The 19,165-nt window shown below is 42.3% G+C and overlaps 1 long non-coding RNA gene across 1 annotated transcript; it reads right to left on the bottom strand.

Annotated features, from left to right (window-relative positions):
- Window positions 1-14,556: 14,556 nt before the first annotated feature.
- On the bottom strand, window positions 14,557-18,539 carry LOC106147138. Its single transcript, XR_001231899.1, has 3 exons — window positions 18,313-18,539; window positions 17,984-18,167; window positions 14,557-14,859 (listed from the first exon to the last, which is right to left on the bottom strand). It is a non-coding gene; the product is annotated as an uncharacterized LOC106147138 (long non-coding RNA).
- Between the last annotated feature and the right edge of the window lie 626 nt (window positions 18,540-19,165).

The following is a 19,165-nucleotide window of genomic DNA, read 5'->3' as shown; positions in this document are numbered from 1 at the left end:
CGTGTTAAAAAACGTAGGCATATTTGGGTCAAGGCCCTTAATCCCTTTAATGGACTTGGGAGCAGATGCTACTATTGTCTGATTTTATAGGCTCACAGAAGATGAGTCACTTTGCCCAATCACTTGCCTCAGCTTCTGAGAGTCAGAATTTGAATTTGAGAATTTAACTCCAGATTTGCTATTCTTACCCACTGTGTACAGTACTACCTTTCAGATGATTGTATTGGGTCTGAGCAGTTGTCCAAAGATTTTCCATGGGATAGAAATCTTATAATAGAAGACACAAACATGAAGCCAAAGGAGTGCAGAGTGACTCTGGAGCCATCTTGGGAGGAGCCCCTGAAAGGAGGGAAGAACTCGAGGCAGTCACATGGAAAGCACTGTCATCCACCCCCGCCCCCGTCACAATGATAATTCCATATCACACATGTGACGGCCATGTGTATGTTGTACATACCATAAGGAATGCTTTCATCTATAAGAACAGAAAACCTGATTCCAGAGCTTTAAACAAATAAGCGTTTAATGTTCCTCTGTTGCATGGAGTCCAGAGGTAGGAGGTTTACAGCTTTAGTCTTATACAATGGTTCTCAGTCACAGATGACCCTTCCTCCCTCCACCCTCACAGGTCACTTGACAATGCCCAGATACAATTTTTTTCTTTTTTGGTTTCACAAATTGAAAGGCACATTTTTGATTGTTGTTAAATTCTACTGGCATTTAATGGGACAGGGCCAAGGTTATCACAAAATATTACATAGTGAAAAGAAGGAAAGGGAAAAAAAATATATATATATGCACAAGATAGCTAATTATACTACTAATTTCTATTAGTTCATTGGAAAGAATGGTTTGTGCTCATATTGTTTGATCAGTTTTGTATGTCTGTATTTTATAATCTGAGCAACTACTTTGAAGATAACAATATGCAATATAATAACCATTGTTAATGTCCTATCATCTCATTTTGAAATTCTGTATCAGTGTTTTTATTGTTTTTTTTCCTCTTTAAAATAAAAAAGTAGGCAGAGCAGCTTTCCATGACAAAGGATCATCCCACCCTTAACATCATGGTGCTGAGGTCGGAAAAGGGGAAGCACATAGGAAATGCCACCAAGGCCCATATGTCTGGGTTTTGGTTCATAGCCTCAAATGGGCAGCAGGATTTCATCCTCATTCAAGACAGAAAAGTAGGCACAGGAGACAAGCTTCCTGTAGTAGCTGTGTCTTCTCCTTTTATTGGGAAAGAAATTCCTTCCCAGAACCCTGAAAAGGCTGCCACTTCCGTATGACTGGCCAGAATGGACACCCAAGGATCTGGGGTAGAGAGTGCCTTGCATGGGACTGAGAACGTGGCTATCCCAAACAAACTCAGGGTCTGTTCACCTGCAAGAAGAGTAGCGGTCAGCCCAGACTCAGTGTGTGCCACATCAGGCCAGGGTTTTCCACTGACACTGTTTACAAGTGCAAGTGCTTCTTCTTTTACTCAGTCCTGCAGAAGTCATCAAAAGTGCAGAGCTCTACCCTCCGTAATGGCGCTAAACCAAGCAGACTCCTCCATCTGCCAGTGCCTCTATTTGAAGGGCTACCCTATCTCCCCAAACCAAATGTTTTTAAAGCTTCTTTCCCATTGATAAATCGTCTGAGAAGAGACAGATTGAATTATTTATCTGGACTCTGAAAATCAGTATGGGCTATTCTCAATGCGGCTGTGGTCCAATTTTAGAAAATGTATTTGTGGAGTAATAAATAACAATATTACTCCCAGCATCCTTTTATTGCTCTTTGGTTCATTCATTCAGCAGATATGTAGTAGGTTCTTATTGGGAGTGCTAGGCTTCTGACATGGTAAATCTAGAGTGTAAGTAGTCTGAGGGTAGACATCACATTTGCCTTTACCCCTATGATATTCCCACAGCCTAGCATACTGAATGGCTAGTGGTTAGCCTCCAATGTGTTTGTTGAATGACTAAATGAATAAGTGCATTATTATCTTCATAGGGATTATAGTCTATTGGGAGGTGGATACAGAAAGTAGGCAGGCTATAAGGATGCACTTCATAGCTGGGAAAGCCACATATCCCAGCTGTGGGGGCCTCAGGGCAAGTTTCCTGGAGGGAGAGATTGATCTAAGATGAAAGCTGGAGTAATATGGAGAATTGTAAAGAATACATGTGCATTTTATTCTCAATTTGCTTACCTACCCCAAAGCATCTCCTTCTTTACCTATATTAGATTTAGGGAGCATAAATATACATTTACTTATGAAAGTAAACAATACAAAAATTTTTAATTTTCTCCAGGTTCAACCAACTTGTGAGCTTGGGTTTTAAGTTTCATATTTTTGCCTTCTGTACACATCAAACCACCCCTTCTTAGGGCCTCACCACCCAGAGACAGAAGAGAAAGGACGTGCTTCCTATTCACACTGCTCCTGGAGATTTCTGCAAAGGCTCCTCTGCGGGTGGGTCAGGGGAGATCCTGATTCCCAGCCAATGCGTTTGCATTTCCTCCAGTTCCCTCTCCTCTGTGTCAGCCTTATCAACCTCCGCATTCCAGCAGGACACTGTCCAGGAAGCTATGACCTTCTCCTGGGTGATAGCTGAAGGTGGAAGATAGTCCTGACTTCTTACACGAGATTCTGTCCTGAGGCTTCCGTGGAAGAGGGAGACGTGATTCTCTGTGCACGAACAAGGAGCCTTCCATGCGAGGAAGACTCCATTGCCCAGCCTGGTTTCACCAAGGGAATGTGTCATGGCTCACTGGTTACACTTGGAAAGTCCTTTGCTGACCACTGTCCTAGAGAAGAGAGGCCTGCTCTCCTCATGCCTGCCTTTGTTATCACTGTCCTGGGGAGACCTTGGGCCACTTGGATTTATCCTGTCCACCCTTCATCCTTATCCACGAACAATTCTGCTCATGTCCTCTTGCTAATAATATTTCTTAAGCACCTACAGTGAATGAGGTGTACATGGCAGTGAACAAGCCAAAACCAGCAGTCCCTGCTGTGAGGAGCATCAGGTGGCAGAAGGGAGGTCACGCAGGGAGATAGTTGATTGTGCCAAAGGGCACCAAGACATGGAGACGGCATGTGAACGGTCATGTGCTGTGGGACATTCAGCAGTAGCTCTGATGTGTGCAGAAGTCAGATGCGCTCCTCATGAAATAACATGAAGACGAAGATAGGAAAATAATGACAAACACTGTTTCATTTGTCTGGTGTTTCTAGAGCATGGTAAGATGCCCGGAATAACTAACTGGACTAAGTGAAGGACTCCCAGGGGCTGTCCATTCCTGTTGCTATTGCTCCTCTGGCTCACTAGTGGATCTCAGACCTTCCCCATTCTCTTCCTTTCCAACAGCAGCCTCCCCACTGGCCTCTTGCTAACCCACTATGCTGCAGCCTCTTCTCACCCTCTGCAATGAAGTTATTCTTCCAGCCCAAAGGGAATCAAGTAATAGACTCCCTGAAAAGCTCACCACAATTCCTATGGCTCACATGATAGAGCCCGTTGCTTCTTCTACACCTTATGAAACTGTCTATTTCTATAACAGGTTTTCCCACGGCCACCTGAATTTAGCACACTCTTTCATTCTATTACAACTCTAAACACGCTCTTCCCAATGCCCCTTCCATTTCTTCACCTGATGAGTACTTTTGCATTTTACGGGACCCATGCGTGGGTCTCCATCTTGGTTACACTTTTTCCTGCTCACCCAGTTATCCAAAGTTCCTATGCCATCAGATCATGGTTGGTGGGAGCCTTGCGTCCCTATTGCATTGTGGGTGCCTTTATTGAGCATAAGGATATCACTTCATTATTTTTTATTTCCCCAGCAGTCTGTCTGAAAGACAGTAAAGAATCAATAAATATTTAAAAGGAATATGACATTTTTCGCCTCCAAGGAATACTCACTATAAGACACAATATTAGTAGACTTTTTGTTTTCAAAAAGTGATAGTTACTCTTGCAGGCAAATCTTATAAATGCTTATTAAATGCTAAAAACATTTTTTTATGAGCTGTAGAACGATTGCATTTGGCTTAGTTTTATGATACATATTTTATTTTTTAAATGCATCATCAGTATAGTAGTGTCTCTGCCAGGGTTTCTTGCCTAGAGATTTTTCAAGATCTTTGAAGAGCACAGAGATAGACATGTTTTAAGAGCACTGTATAGATGCTCATTTACCAAAAAGCATATGAAATATAAAGGTCTTTTGCCAAAGGCTTTCTTCTCTGGCATGCTGCTCAGAAAGTGAAGTGGGAGGAAGTTGAGTTTTCTTCTGGATGGAAGTTGAGTTTTCTTCTTTCCCTTGAGAAAAAGGCTGGAAGTCAAGGTCAAGAAACAACCAGCTCCACCCTCATTGGTGGACAAGATTGCCACCATATTAGAGCAAAGATCACTTGAAAATTCACCAACAAATGGAGATATTAATCTGTTATCAAAAAAGAAGATGGTACACAGTATATATCATATTGTACTTGGTACCACTGTGATTGGTCACTTTATAAGGTCAATTTCTCTTTCCCACTTGCACCTATGATAGAGGGGTGCAAACTGATGAGTTGAAAGCTGTAATGAACTCAAGTTTTACAGTAGCTACAGGAAATTAAGTGTCGTCAGTTAAGGAGATCCCACCTCCTTCATCAAGTTAACAGTAGGGGTCCATAGACAAAGTGTCATGGTGCTGGCAAATCTTTTGAGGCATGTGGTAACTCAATGAAAATATCCTTAATAACTCACATAATTGACCATGCATGGCACATGTTTACCCAAAATTCCCAGGAAGGCACCTAAAAGTTGTGGTTTTCATCCTGACCTCAAACCCGTGCCAGGTTCATCAGAGTGTTACCTTGAGATGGGACTGCTGCCTGTGGTACATGGGGATTCAAAAGACTCAAAATGCTTCCCAGTGAAGTTGGAAACAAAGAGATAAGGCTTGAGGTTGACATTTTTTCCTGACTCTTAGACAAGACCTTTAAACGGTTTAAGAGGGTTGGTGAACTGGGATCAGAAGAATAGAGTTTCCCACCCTAGTGTATGGTCTTAGCCAAAACATTTTAACTCCCCAGGCCTCTGATTCATCACCCCAAAAATGAAAAGATGGGCTCAAAGACCTTGGCATTTGGGGCTGGGGATTTAGCTCAGTGGCAAAGCGCCTGCCTGATAAGCGCAAGGTCGTGAGTTCAATTCCTGGTACCGGAAGAGAAACGAAAAACAAAAACAAAGAAAGATCTTGGCGCTCCATTTCCACGCTTCCTTGTATGACTTTATTTCAAATGAGAGTAGAGGCAAGAAATAAGGTTACAAATGGAATAACATTATTTCCATCCTTGCCACCCTTCTATCTCCCATGGGGAAGGCAGATAAAAGTTTAATTTAGTTAATTCAACCTAGGACCTTCCTACCACTTCACAGGAAAGGGAGAGGTGCTAGAGAGCCAGAGAAAGAAGACAGCTGTAGGTTGAAAGCACTGGCCTGGTTTGAGTCTAGATGACTTCTTTCTATGTGTGATTTCATTGCTTCATTCATCAAAGGAGTCAGTCATCGCATTCTCCCATGTTGGGATGTGGGGGAGGTGAGCAGGTCCAATGATAAAAAAGGCCGAAAAGAGCTAAGCCAAAAAAGAGAGTCAGTCATTCACATGTGAAGCATTGTAATATTTATTATGCTGCAAAGATTAGCACAGCAGGACTTTTGTAGGTGTTTGCTGAAGACAACAATGGAGACATTGATTCCACCTGCTGGTTGCCTGGGTGAAGAAGGGCATTGCCTTTGGTGCTGAGATAAATGCTCGTGGGGATGGTGAGGGGAGAGTGAGCATCCACGAGTGACTCCACGTGCAGTGATGTCATCACATGGTGGCTTGGAAAATTGAGCCCTTCTTTTGGCCAATACCTTAAATTTCCCCCAAGCTACTTAAAAGGAACATATTTTCTGAGGAGTGTGCTTGTTATGCAAGTACTTTGCCCTTCTGACCTCTCTTACAGCCACCTGCACAACTTCTCTACCATCCCTGACTAAACATCCCTGCAACAAAGGCAAGGTAGGGGGCATCACAATCCCTTACTTGAACTTAACTACAAAGCTACTGTGACAAAAACAGCATGGCACTGGCAACACAAACAGATCTGAGGGTCAGTGGAACAGAATAGAAAATACAGAAGTAACTCCAAACACACTAAGCCGCCTTATCTTCAACAAAGTGGCAAATATCTTCACTGGAAGACAGATAGCCTCTTTAATAAATGGTGCTGCAAAAACTGACTTTCCACATACCGCAGACTAAAACTAGACCCATACCTCTCACCATGCAGAGAAGTTAAAATCAAAATGGATCAAACATCTAAATATTAAAACAGAAACACTACATATGCTGGAGCAGACAGTAAGTAGAACTCTTGAGGACATAGGTGTAGGCAAAGACTTTATGAACAAAACCCCAATTATAAGGAAATATCACAAAGAATCAACAACGAGGGTCTCATTTTATTAAAAAGTTTTTGCATAGCAAAAGAAATCACCAACAGGATGAAGAGACAACTTACAGCATTGAAAAAAAAATTGCCAGCTCTTCCTCAAAAAAGGACTAATACATATAATATATAAATATATATTATGGATTCTATATATAGAAAATCAGACCCCTCCAAATTTAAAGACCCAATCCAAAAATGGGCATCTAAAATGAATATGCACTTCTGAAATGAAGTATAAATGGCAAATAAATGTATGAAAAAAATTCAACATCACTGGTCATTTGAGAGATGCAGATTAAAACAATGCTGAGATTCTACAACACTCTGAATGTATTTTGGGGATTGGATGAACAATGCTGAGATTCTACAACATCCTGAATGTATTTTGGGGATTGGATGAAAGACATAAAACAATAATATATGTGTCTCTTTTGCACATTATGACTGTAAGGATATCAGTTTCACAAAACAGGACTGGATTGGTTCAATTGGACACTATCTTCTTTCTTGGGCTGAGTATCATGCCAGGTCCCTGGCATGCGGATACCTTGGCCACCTTTGGGTGAGGGGCTCCTGCTTGCCTAATCATTTTTGTCCTGATGAATGGGACACATAGTATCAAATGACAAGAAGAATAGCTCCAGAAGAATAGCTATTATTAAGAAATCAACCAATTACAAATGCTGGAGGGGCTGTGGGGAAAAAGGAACTCTGCCACTGTTGGTGGGAGGAGAGATCAGTGCAACCATGGTGGAAATCAGTGTGGAGACTCCTCAGAGAACTAAAACTGGAGTTTTCTTATGACCCAGCTACTCCCCTTCCTGGTATCTTCCTGAAAGAATGAAAAGCATCATACCACAGTGATAAGCACGCCCATGTTTATAGTGGCACAATTTGTAATAGCTAAATCTTAGAAATAGCCTAGTTGCCTACTGACTGATGAATGGATAGAAAAGATGGGGGTGGTATGTTTTTAACAATGAAGTAGTACTCAGCTACAAAGAAGGATAAACTTGAGACATTTCTAGATAAACAGAAGGCATTTCTGAGCCCATTTCTTTGAGAACTGATCAAGCCCTGAATAAGGAATTGTATTCATATGAGACTATCCACCTTGTGTTGAGCATATGGTGCAAGTCAGGTCTTTGCAGGTATTTATTTTGCTGACATTTCAATGATCCTTATGAAAATGTCAAAAAAAGTAGAAATTATTGCCATTTTTTGGATGAGAAAACAAGATTTATTCTGAAAGATGGTTTCTCAGTCTTGGTACAACTAATATTTGGGGCTGTTTAATTCTTTGTGGTGAGGATGGTACTCTTCATTACAGAATGTTTACGGAATCTCAGTTCTCAGTTTCAGACTCATCTTCCCTTGCTGTGAGATTCTAGTTTTGTTATAATGTAAGCACGAATCACTTTGTATAAAAATTACACCTCAAGCAAGCTATTAAACAAAACAAAGCAAACAAAACCCGACTCACCAAACACCACTTTTGATCTTTCATGGAGGGAATTGAATCTGAACTGTGTTTAAAAATGTAGCAATCACTATTGTAGAATTAACCCAGCAACCATTTTTTAAAATAAATTGGAGCCAAATTTCATCTTACTCCCCTCACTGAAAATTAAATACCTAAACACTTAAAGAGAATCTCAAATACTACAGTGATCATTTCCATCAAATTCCAAGAATTCACCCCGTCTAATTCTGCTGGTGATACTGTTAATAATATATTTTCTAAAAGTTCCAAGCATGAATTATTTGCAACAGAAGTTTGATGATAACAGCGTGCATCAGACATTAGTTGTTGCAGCTGAATAATGCAGGGCTTCCACAGCACGGGTCGATAGAATTTGGACTTCTCCAAAACATTTTTCCTCTGCTCTTTCACCCAGAAGATTGTCCTTTCATGAAGCTGGCTCCGTGGAGACAGCAAGAAAGCTCTGAAGACCTGCTTGATGTGCAAGACACAGGGAGGCCTCTCCTTTCCACCACCATGCCTTCTGTGTCTAGGATACCCCTGAGAGCTCCAGACAACAGTTAGTAATTAATTGATGAGAGTTAGCTTTCCAGATGCATTACTAGAACACATGCTCCGCTTACTGCATGAGCAGGAAAAGTTGAAGAGGAAAAGAGCACACTGGGCAATACTATCTTTACCAAAACCAAAGCTAATCAAAGGCATGCCGGCATAATAAAGCTCAGGATATAACTTCTGCATCACTGCCGGCGCTCCCCCAAATGATCAAGGTGTAATGTCCTGACTTTTTATGTCTTTTCCCCGCTTCCTTGACCATTTCTGCATCTTCTTATTCTCCAGCTACCTTAATAGACATTTCTCCCAGATTCTCATCTGCTTTTTTCCACTAAGTGCCCAGTGCCTGGTTCAGTGCCTGATGCATAGTAAGCATCCAGAAAAAAAAATGTTTTTTGAATGAACTAAATGTATTTTGGGGATTGGATGAAAGACAAAACAATAATATATGTGTCTCTTTTGCACATTGTGACTCTAAGGATATCAGTTTCACAAAACAGGACTGGATTGGTTCAACTGGACACTATCTTCTTTCTTGGGCTGAGTATCATGCCAGAGCATCTATAGGTCCCTGGCATGCGGATACCTTGGCCGCCTTTGGGTGAGGGGCCCCTGCTTGCCTAATCATTTTTGTTCTGATGAATGGGACACATAGTATCAAATGACAATTTCTGCATCAGGACCAACCTGGGTGACAGCTGAAGGGCCTGGCAAGCATCCAGCCATCCAGAACACCTCTTCTGTACACCAGCAAAATGCCTGCATGATCTACTTTACATTCAGCTGGTAGTAAGTGTTACAGGTATCAAAAGAATAGAGTGAATGGTTAAAATCTATCTTATAAGCAAGAAGGAAAACGATCAAGATGCATGAGGAAAATTTTGGCAGTGATGCATTTATTCACTCTCTTGATTTTGGTGATGGTTTCATGGGTAACACAAGTGTCAAAACTTATCAGAACAGCACGCTTTAAATACATGCAATGTATTGCTCATCAATTATACCTAAATAAAGCTGTTAAATATTAAGTAAAAGTGTTCTCCAAAATGATGAGGCAATTGTTTTTAAGGCTTGGCCATTATTCAGAATTTATAGTCAAGACAGATGTTTTTAACACTTCTCTTCCACAATGTTTGTTTGAATGTTGGATGAGGCAGACCTTGATCTGAAGTAATTGTTCCTGAGTGGGAAGGACAGGACACATCAAACAGATGCTGTTAGTGGGAAACAATGTGAAACTTCATCCCTGTGACTCACAAGTTAATGGTACCAGTATATGATACAGGAAGAACAAATTTACAAAAAAAGCATGGAAGAGATGGAGGGTCTTTAATGACAGGAAATTTGGCAATGGATTCTAATTGTGAACAAAAGAAACAGAAACAAACAAACAAATGAACAAGGAAAGAAAGAAAGAGGGAAAAGATCTTAGGACTTTTTTTCCTTTTTAATTTTTAATTTTTATTAGCCCCTGTTTGGAGTATATAGTAATGGCATCCATCACGGGGAATTGGTACATGCATACAACACTTCTTAATTCTTTTTACTGTTTGGTCCTCAGCTGGAATATTGTATTGGCTTCTAGTGGATCATGCACTATTAGGGACATTTGGGTCAGATTTTTAGAGGAGGCAAACCAAGTAAAAAGATTAAAGATAAAATAGCAGGAGGAACAGTAGGAGGGGCTAAGACTGTCTAACATATAGAGTCCCTTCAGCGGTCTGAATCTCCTGCAGGAATAATTCTTGGCAGTGCCAGCCTCTCTGTAAAGCATACATACCTTAAATTATTAGATCTACAAAGCAAGCCTATAAGGCAACATGGGCTCAGCATGTTCCATGTATTTTCTGGCTTTTTGCCTTCTAGAGACATGGCGAGGTTGCCCTTCAAATTCAGCCATAGCTATGCAACATTTTTTGGTTACTAGAATGGAAACAGAAATGATACATGTACTTTCTGAGTGAATGCACACATCAATAGAGTCTTCACTAGCTGGCTGCTGACAGAAGATGAGATAGGTAGGTCTCAGCTTCCCTGTAACCACTCTACAGTGAACATGAGTTGTGAACACAAAAGAGCCTCTGTCATTTGAAGCTACTGAGATTTGGTCTGTTACTGCAGCAAAACAAAGCTCATCCTAACTGATACAGATAGTGATGGATATGAATGTCCTCCTACTTCCTACTTGCCTGATACCCGACATGCAACCAGTGATAAGGCTGTGATGCAAATTCTGTCATCTTTCCCAGACCACATGCATTTATCACAGTGCTACACACAGAGTTGAATATAATGTGTGGTTCTCAGGGCAGAGGAAGGGTCAAACCTGGAAGCTAGAAGAGGCCTGTTATGGCTTGTGTTTAGATGTTCCCCTAAAGCCTCATGTGGCCACAGAGTTTTGTTCTTTTTTTTCTCTTTTGAGGTGGCTGAATCTAGAGTGTGTGATTCATAGTGCAATGCTGGGGTTAGGGGTGCTAGGATCAAGGGTGGGTGATTGCTGGATCAATGCTTGGATGGCACCACCCTAATCCTGATAGGCTAGATACTACATAAGGGACAGAAAGAGGCTTGTCTTGCTCTCCCCTTGTCACTTTGCTGTCTTCTCCTGCAATGAGTAATTGCCCCTCTGCCTTGGAGACAGCCAATTATGGACTGTACTCTCTATATCTGTGAGGTAAATAAACCTTCCCCCTTTAACTTTGAGTGTCAGGTATTTTGTCTCAACAATGCAAAAACTAGCTAAGACAAGGCCCAAGTATTGGTTCAACATGTGAGATCTCTTACAACTAGTTATCTGACAATGGAAAATGCTGCTTGGGAAGTTTTTATCTCCTCGTCTCTGGATGCGTTGAAGCTTATCAATCCCTTTTCTAGGATGTAACGGTGGGAATCCAATGATCAAAAAGATGCCTGGACTGAAAGATGCATTAGTTTCCTCCCACCCTGATGCTGTGGGAGAAGGTACCTCTTAAGTGGGAGATAAGCCCAGAGGGCATTTCATAAACAGAGGATGACTGCAATAAAACATTCTCAGCCAGAGTGGGGAAAGACAGCTGCTTTGCGGCGTCTAGAGAACTGGTAAATGAAATCAATGATGGGATCCCACACACCCTACGTAAGTTCAGAAGAACCTAGCTGAGTTCTCAAATATTAATTGCAGGAAATGATTTGCCTGCTCCCGGTAGCAATGCACAGCCTCGGGTCAATCTTTCTTCTCTAAGAGCTCCCCCCAGCAAAGTACATTTCTGTCTCTCTAATATGCCCATGATACCGCTCTCCATTCCTTCCCATGCCAGGTTAATAACTACCAATGTCTTATTGTGACCAGAGATTCTCTCTGCATTTTCGATTCCACCTTCCTTTAGTGAGCTACTAAGACCCGTGTTCCCCCAGCCTGCAACTCTCAGCCACCTAAATCATAGAGCAAGGGGATTTTTATGCAAAATAAAGCACTTTCCATGCTTTTTCCCTTGCAATGATTACATGATTTTCCCCCGAACTTGAACAATATGTGTTTCATAAATAGATCCCTCTCTCTGTAAGCAAACCTTGGAAATGGATTATTTGTTTGGTTTGCATTCTGCCTCTCAGTTGTTGCTGCTACCAGAAGCCAGCTCTCATGGGCACACCGCAAAGATGAGGAATAAGAAGGGCTGTGAGTCACCCAAGAGCCGTCCTTTACACGGGACTCTGCTCACTCCGGACAGGACATTGCTTATTAGCACTTAGACCAGAAGACACCCAGAAGGATAGAATCATTTCCTAATCCAGGGGGTTGGGGGGAATTTTTAGAGAAGGGAAAATGTAGTGGGGCAAAAACGCCTGTGTTTTAACATTTGAAAGTTTACAGCACCTCTAAGCAGATGTTTACTGTTAGTACCTCTGTGTCATTTCTGGAAAATAATATGGAGGATATACAGTGTTTGTGTGATAGTCCTGTTCTCCTCTGAAGATATCAAACTGCAAGGGAATCATGCACATTTTACATGACGGTGCATGGGAGATACACAGTCAGATGGGAGAAAAGGAGACAGTGGAGGTCACTTTGAAACAAAAGACACATTTAATGCCAGGGTTTCATGTGCTCAGTAGCAAAATACTTCCAAAAGGTGTTCATGCCCCATCTCACAGAGAATCCCTGCTGTCAAGAATCCCCCCACACCAATCCCTGCCATTCAGAGTCCCCCCTGCCTCAGAGGGGAAGGGGATGTAGAGCCCCCAGCCCCTGACATGGCATGTCCAGTGGCCATGTGAGGGCCAGGGCACCATGCCCAATTTGTCTAAAGAGACTAAGTCATTTGATTCCCAGGACAAAGGAGCCCCACCAGACTGGACACAGTCCAGCAAGGAAATCCTGACATCACACAAAATAGAGACAACCTCATTCTTCTGGAATGCGATGGGTTTAAAGGATCACGGAGTTGAAATGTGCCTTTGTGTCTCACCTAAGTCGCAGCTAAGCCCATGAGGTTTTAGGTCTCACTGAGAATGCAGTCACTCATCTCATCACCCTGCAGTACCTGAGGCACTGATGCAGACAATACACACATCTCTTCCAGATGAACCTTCTATCTTTTAGGCAGGTGACACAGGCTGGTGACTTCCGGCCCCCGGGATTTTAACGCCAGATCCCCTGAACTCAAATTTCTCTTCTCCTACACATTACCTATACAATGACTGCAACTGAGGGTGATGACATACATGGAGTGCTTCAATCTCAGCACTCTGGGAGGCTGAAACAGGAGAATCACAAGGTTGAGCCCAGCCTGGGCAGCTTAGCAACTTAGCATGAGCCTGTTTCCAAATAAAAAATAATTTCGAAGAAAAGGCTGGAGATGTTCAGTGAAAAGGCCCTGAGTTCAATCCCCAGCAACAAAAGCAAGCATGAAAGAAGGAAAGGACTTTGCACAAAGCAGTTCTTTGTACTTAATTACTCATCCTGGAAATGGGAAAGGAATGGATGCTTGTCAGAGGTTACCCAGCTCCTGGAGCATCTCCAGCGACACTGAGCTTACTACCACCACCCTGCCACCACATTTATCATTGTAGAAATGGATTTCCTAAATATTTCAACTGGACATCCTTTCCTATTCAAGGCGCAGTGCCAATGGAGACTCCAGTTCTGACCACAGCACGGTCCGTGTGCCTTCACCTTTCCATGAAGGTGCATTCAAGTGTTGGTGGCCTGATGAGACTTTAAGAAGAGGGAGGGTTTCAGAACCAACATACTCCCTCTGGTTGCTCCTGACAAAAGTCTCCTGGAATAGGGTTAACCACTTCTTTGGTATCTCAATCCTCAGGGTTCTTCCTGCCACAGTGCAGGTGCCTCTGATCCTGAATAGGTGCCCCTCTCTCTTCACTTCTTGGGTAATGGGCTGTTAGAAGCGGTCAAAAGTCTACATCTTTTTCTCACACCAGTTTACGGAACATACACAACGTGTACACATAGGAATTGCTCATTCTGTGCTTAGCGAATAGTTGACAAATGAAACACGTCAAGCCAGGTGTGATGGTGCACACCTGTAATTCCAGCACTTTAGGAGTCTGAGGAAGGAGTTTTGAAGTTCGACCCCAGCCTGGGTAACTGAGAAATTTAATAAGACCCTGTGTAAAAATTTGAAAGTTTAAGAAAGGATTGGAGATGTAGCTCAGTGTGAGGCTCTGGGTTCAATTCCAAGCACAAGAAAGAGAAAGAGAAAAGACAGGAAGGAAGGAAGGAAGGAAGGAAGGAAGGAAGGAAGGAAGGAAGAAAGAAAGAAAGAAAGAAAGAAAGAAAGAAAGAAAGAAAGAAAGAAAGAAATGGAATGAAAGAAAAAGGAAAGGAAATATTTCCTTCCCTTAGCATTTACCACAGAAAGCCACATCCTACTTGTTAATTTAATTCTGTCCTAGGTATCACCTATATGCTGCTGTCACCTAGTATCATAACTCAAGGCCTACAGTGCCTGGCCTACAGTAGATGCTTAATAAATGTTTGTGTTATGAATGAATGAAAGAGAATAAATGGGTAAGTCACAGAGTGGATCAATGAATGTTTAATGTTTCAGGCTGAATAAAACATTTGCCATCTGATGACTTGGGTGAGTTTGGGCATATGCATCAGCTCATTAAGTGCATGGCAAAGAATCAGTCACTGAGCTTGTCTCTTCATAAAATATGATTTGGGGGCTGTAATATACCTGGGATTATGCATGCATGAAATAGAGCTCTAATTGTAAGCAATCCATAATGATCCTTTTACCCTTTCCAATCCTGAGTTGGAGGTCCTTTTCTTTCATTGTTTTCGTCTTTATTCATCTCTCCTTTCCTCTCCTTTCAGTGCAAAAGTCACCATCTTCTTTCTCACAGAAAGAAAAAATAAAGCATGGGCTGGTTATCCTTTCTTTGATAGACCCAATTCAGGCTTCATTGTGAAAAGTGAAAAAAGCACAAGGCATTTATCAGAAATAAACATCAGAGCATCGCCAAGTGTGGGCAAGGATGTGAAAGGAACTCTCACATATTTTTGAGGAGAATATAAACTAGCAGAAGTATTTCAGAAACTGGATGTGATTGCTTTCAAAATGAAATGTACTCCTACAATATAACCTAGCAATTCTATCCCTAGGACTATGTATCCATGAAAAATGAGTGCACATGTTCAAAAAGACATATGTAAGGAACTTTATGAATGACTTACTCATCTTAGTTAAAAAAAAATAGATGTGTTATATCTACATGATGGAATACTATGTAGCAATCAAAAAAAGTACAAACTATTGTTTTAACAGTACTACTTCTTTCTCATTAGCCCTGAAGAATTTCACAGACGTTTTATTGGGTGCAAAAACCAGAGTGCCTATGGCTGGCTGTGGTGGCACACACCTCTAATCCTAGTACTTTGGGAGGATGAGGTAGAAAGATCACAAGCTCAAGCCTGGCCTGGGCTATTTAGCAACTTAGAGAGTGTGAAGGGTCAGTGTGAAGGACCTGGGTTAAATTCAATCGCTAGTATCGCACAAACTCATATCAGGTTGTGATGCTGGAACTAATCAGTAATGATGGAAGTTTGCATATTGGGTGGGATGAGACAGACTAAACAGAACAGGGGCAGGAGAGCCTTTGGGACAGTGGGAAAGGTTCCCTTCTTGCTCATATGGATGGACACATGGGAAACCTACACCATGGGTGCCATCCACTTGGCGTTCCCATACTTTATGTACTTCACGCTAGGGCTATTAATATAAAAAAGAAGATTAATGGCAGCAAATGCCAAGATTCTCTCAGTAAACCAAGACTCTTGACTTCTTTATCCATTGGTACCATCTTCTTATTGCTGTTAAACATCAGTGCATGGCTTTCAATGGATTTCCTAGATGGGACATGAAAAGAGATAGTTCAAAGCTCTGATGTTTGTTACCTTAGAGGGAAGTTCTCACAGACCAATGATAAACTTGGTCTTGGAACCCTAGGAGCTGGGTTTATATTCTGGCTTTGCCTTGTATTAGCTGTATAACTTCAGTACATCCCCTTAACCTCTATGTCCCAGTCCCTGCACCCAGGAAAAGGGAATACATCAGCAAGACCTTACAGGGTTGAAATGAGAAAATGTATGTAAAGTGGACGGCTCAGTGCTTGGAAAAGAGTGAAGAGTGAGTTGTCACGGTATTGGCAGAGTTAGAAGCTGTGGTTGTAGTAGCATGAAGAGTAACTACAAAGGCAGCCATAAAATAACTAGAGTCTCCTTAGCCTGTCCAGACCAAGCTCTGAAATACTGGGTTTTGAGGCATCATGGCAAGGCAGATTCAAGCGCTGTGATTGCTAGACAACACTGCGGGCTTATCGCATCAGAGTAGAAACCTCTGAGTCTGGCTGGAAAAGGCAAACGTGGGCTACAAGCCATTTGCTCCTGAATCTGGGACACCCCATACTTAAGGGAGGACATTAACCCATGTTCTGAGTGTCACCATAGCCCAAAATAAAGCCAGATGTGCCGTGGCCCGGGCTGCACCCAGCCTGTGGTTCCTCCGGCGGACGAATTGCATGATTCTCTGTAATAATCTCTCTCCATTGGCCTCTCAGGACACTGTGTGGTTACTGTGTGAAAAAGAAAACCAGGGGTTAAGCCCTGGTGGAACTGTGTCTGGTTAGATCATTTACGCTCCTAATTACTTTCCATCACCCCACCGGAGTGTGTCTGGTTGTTCCTAATGGGAAAAGTGATTTGCTGTGGCGTCCACATGGGGAAGGCTGTGTGACTCATAGGTTGGGGCACTGCTCAGGGAATGCGGTGTGGCCAAGTCCTGATTCAGCCTGAGAAGCCACCGCTCTTCCTGACACAGCCTTTTGCACTCAAAGACAAAGCCCTGTGAACTCCATCAGGACACAGAAGATAGGCTGCCCATCGTCCCAGCTGGTTTTACCATTGTTGGTAGCAATGGAAGTCACCTTTTGGTGACCACTAGCTACATGCCGTGTGCAACTGTGGTGCCACATGAGTTGACAGTGGTGCTGTCTGTCTAGCACTTGTCACAGCTGTTTTAAAGATGATGAAATGAAAGGCTATAGAAATGAACACAAGCCTGTAAATAACAGACCCAGAAGTTGGATTTTGTCATGGCTGATCTCAAGTCTATGCTTCCCCAGTGGAACGTGTTAAATCCATTGTGAGTTTTAACTTCACACGCCTACACCTGGGCTCTCTACTCAGGATCTTCACCCTAAAGATCAGCATGCCATCCTCAGAGGGTCTGCATCTGGCTTGGGTCAGTTATCCCGATTCCATATGCTAGCTGTCAATTTCCCTTCCAAATCTCGCATGCATTAAAGAAAGGCTGTCAGTCCTTGTGGCTCCTTTCTCTTTCCAAGGAAGTATACATATAGCAATGATCAGGAAAACTTGGGTTCAGAATGACTCAGCTCTTCCAACTTAAATCTCACTCCTATTTTCAAGTTTCTAGAAGACTCCAAGATGAAAGGAAAAGGTGCAAAACCTCATGTTGGCTTCTCCAACGTGCACACACATCTCAGCGTACTGAAGTGCCATGTTGATTGGACACTAAGACAGCACCCTAAAGCTTTAGCGTCAGAGAACAAAAAAATGAAAGTAGCTACAGCTGCCTATTATGCTTAGAACCTAGGATATACTCAATGAAATATAATTGTTTTATTTTCGTTCCCTAAAAGATAGCTATGAGCTTTTACTTCCTGTAGATGTGCCAAGAGATTCCTTACAAGACTGCAGCCTCTGGATGGTCAGTTTAACCCCCAGGAGAGACTGCATGTGATGCATTGCATGGGGAAAGATTCCATTTCCCATGAGCTGCTGATTTTCCTGGGTCAAGAGGAAACTTACTTGTCCCACAGGGTCTTTGAGGAAATGAGTCTTCGACTGGCTAGAACCAAGCCCTCCACAATAATATGGAACACTGGAGAAAAGACACAAATGCCCAAGCATTTTCATAAGAGGAACTTATGCCTACCCTGTGATGGGATGTATTTCTTCCCACTCACTCTGTGGCTGCCAATGAGCCATTATGTCTGGGTGATGCAGGGCTACTCTCCACCACGCATCTCCACAGGGTCAGATGTGCAGGCTCACCAAAAAGTCGCGTAGGGTGCGTGAGGTGGTTGCCTGGGATTGCAGAACTGTGCCTCAAGAGGCGCCTGAAGTACAACAAATGGCAGGCATGGGTGTGTTGCAGTCACATCTCCAGGATTTACATCTGCTTAGAATATTTTTAGCTCCACACATTTCTTGTCACTGAAACTGAGCAGGAGCTGTCACATACAATTCAAGATAGGGCCAAACCTGACTCTGTTTCCTATTTTCCAGCAGCTGAAGGCCCACACTTCAGGATTCATTTGGGTGATTACGGGAAAGATGAAGTCGTTGCAGATTTCATCACCAGGAAGGCCTGCCATGTCTTGTAAGTGATTTGATATTTACACAGATCAGGCTTCGGAAATAATGAACTCCCAGGAAAGATGCAATGGGCATGTCTCCCTAAGTCACAGAAGAGAAAATACTTAATGCAAAGGAAGGAACTAAGGCAGTGTTTCTCTGGAGTGTTTTCTCAAATATAGGTCCTTTTATAAAAAGAGGGCTCTATTATCAAATAATAGGAGTATGATGTAAGTAGTTCCATCTTGGAATCCCAGAAGTACATCAGCAAACAAAAGCCTCTGATGTCCAGCAGTCTTGAAACTTTTGTGCCAGAATTTCCTGCAAGTCTATGCAGATGGAGACTTTAGTTTTTAAGGAATACCTGTAATCTGGAATGCCTTCTAAAGAAAATATCTGCTAACAAGGAAGCTCCTACTGTTGCAGAAGCCCAGGGAAATAGTTGCCCTCCCCCCATGTGTAAGCAGGCCATCTCAATAAAAGTCCTGTGGAGCTGATTTGACTTGGAGGTGGTTGTTTCACACCAATCAGATTTTTAGGGAAGGAGTTGAGAGATTAGAGCTAAATCACCCTCACAAATAAAAGAGATTCCACTTCTGGGTAGACACCCAGAGGAATTGAAATCAGTGCCAGTTACCCGCATATCCATGTTGATTGCAGTGCTGGTCTTGGTAGTCAAGATACACCACCAACTATGTGTGGGTCATCAGAAGGACAAAGAAACTGCGGTATAGATGTTTGTATGATGGAATATAATTCA

The sequence above is a fragment of the Chinchilla lanigera genome, unplaced genomic scaffold (assembly GCF_000276665.1).
Source record: "Chinchilla lanigera isolate Chin_1 unplaced genomic scaffold, ChiLan1.0 scaffold00121, whole genome shotgun sequence".
In the NCBI taxonomy this organism is placed as follows: Eukaryota; Metazoa; Chordata; class Mammalia; order Rodentia; family Chinchillidae; genus Chinchilla; species Chinchilla lanigera.
The sequence above is the reverse complement of the archived record's forward strand: the minus strand, read 5'-3'. Positions and strand labels throughout refer to the sequence as shown.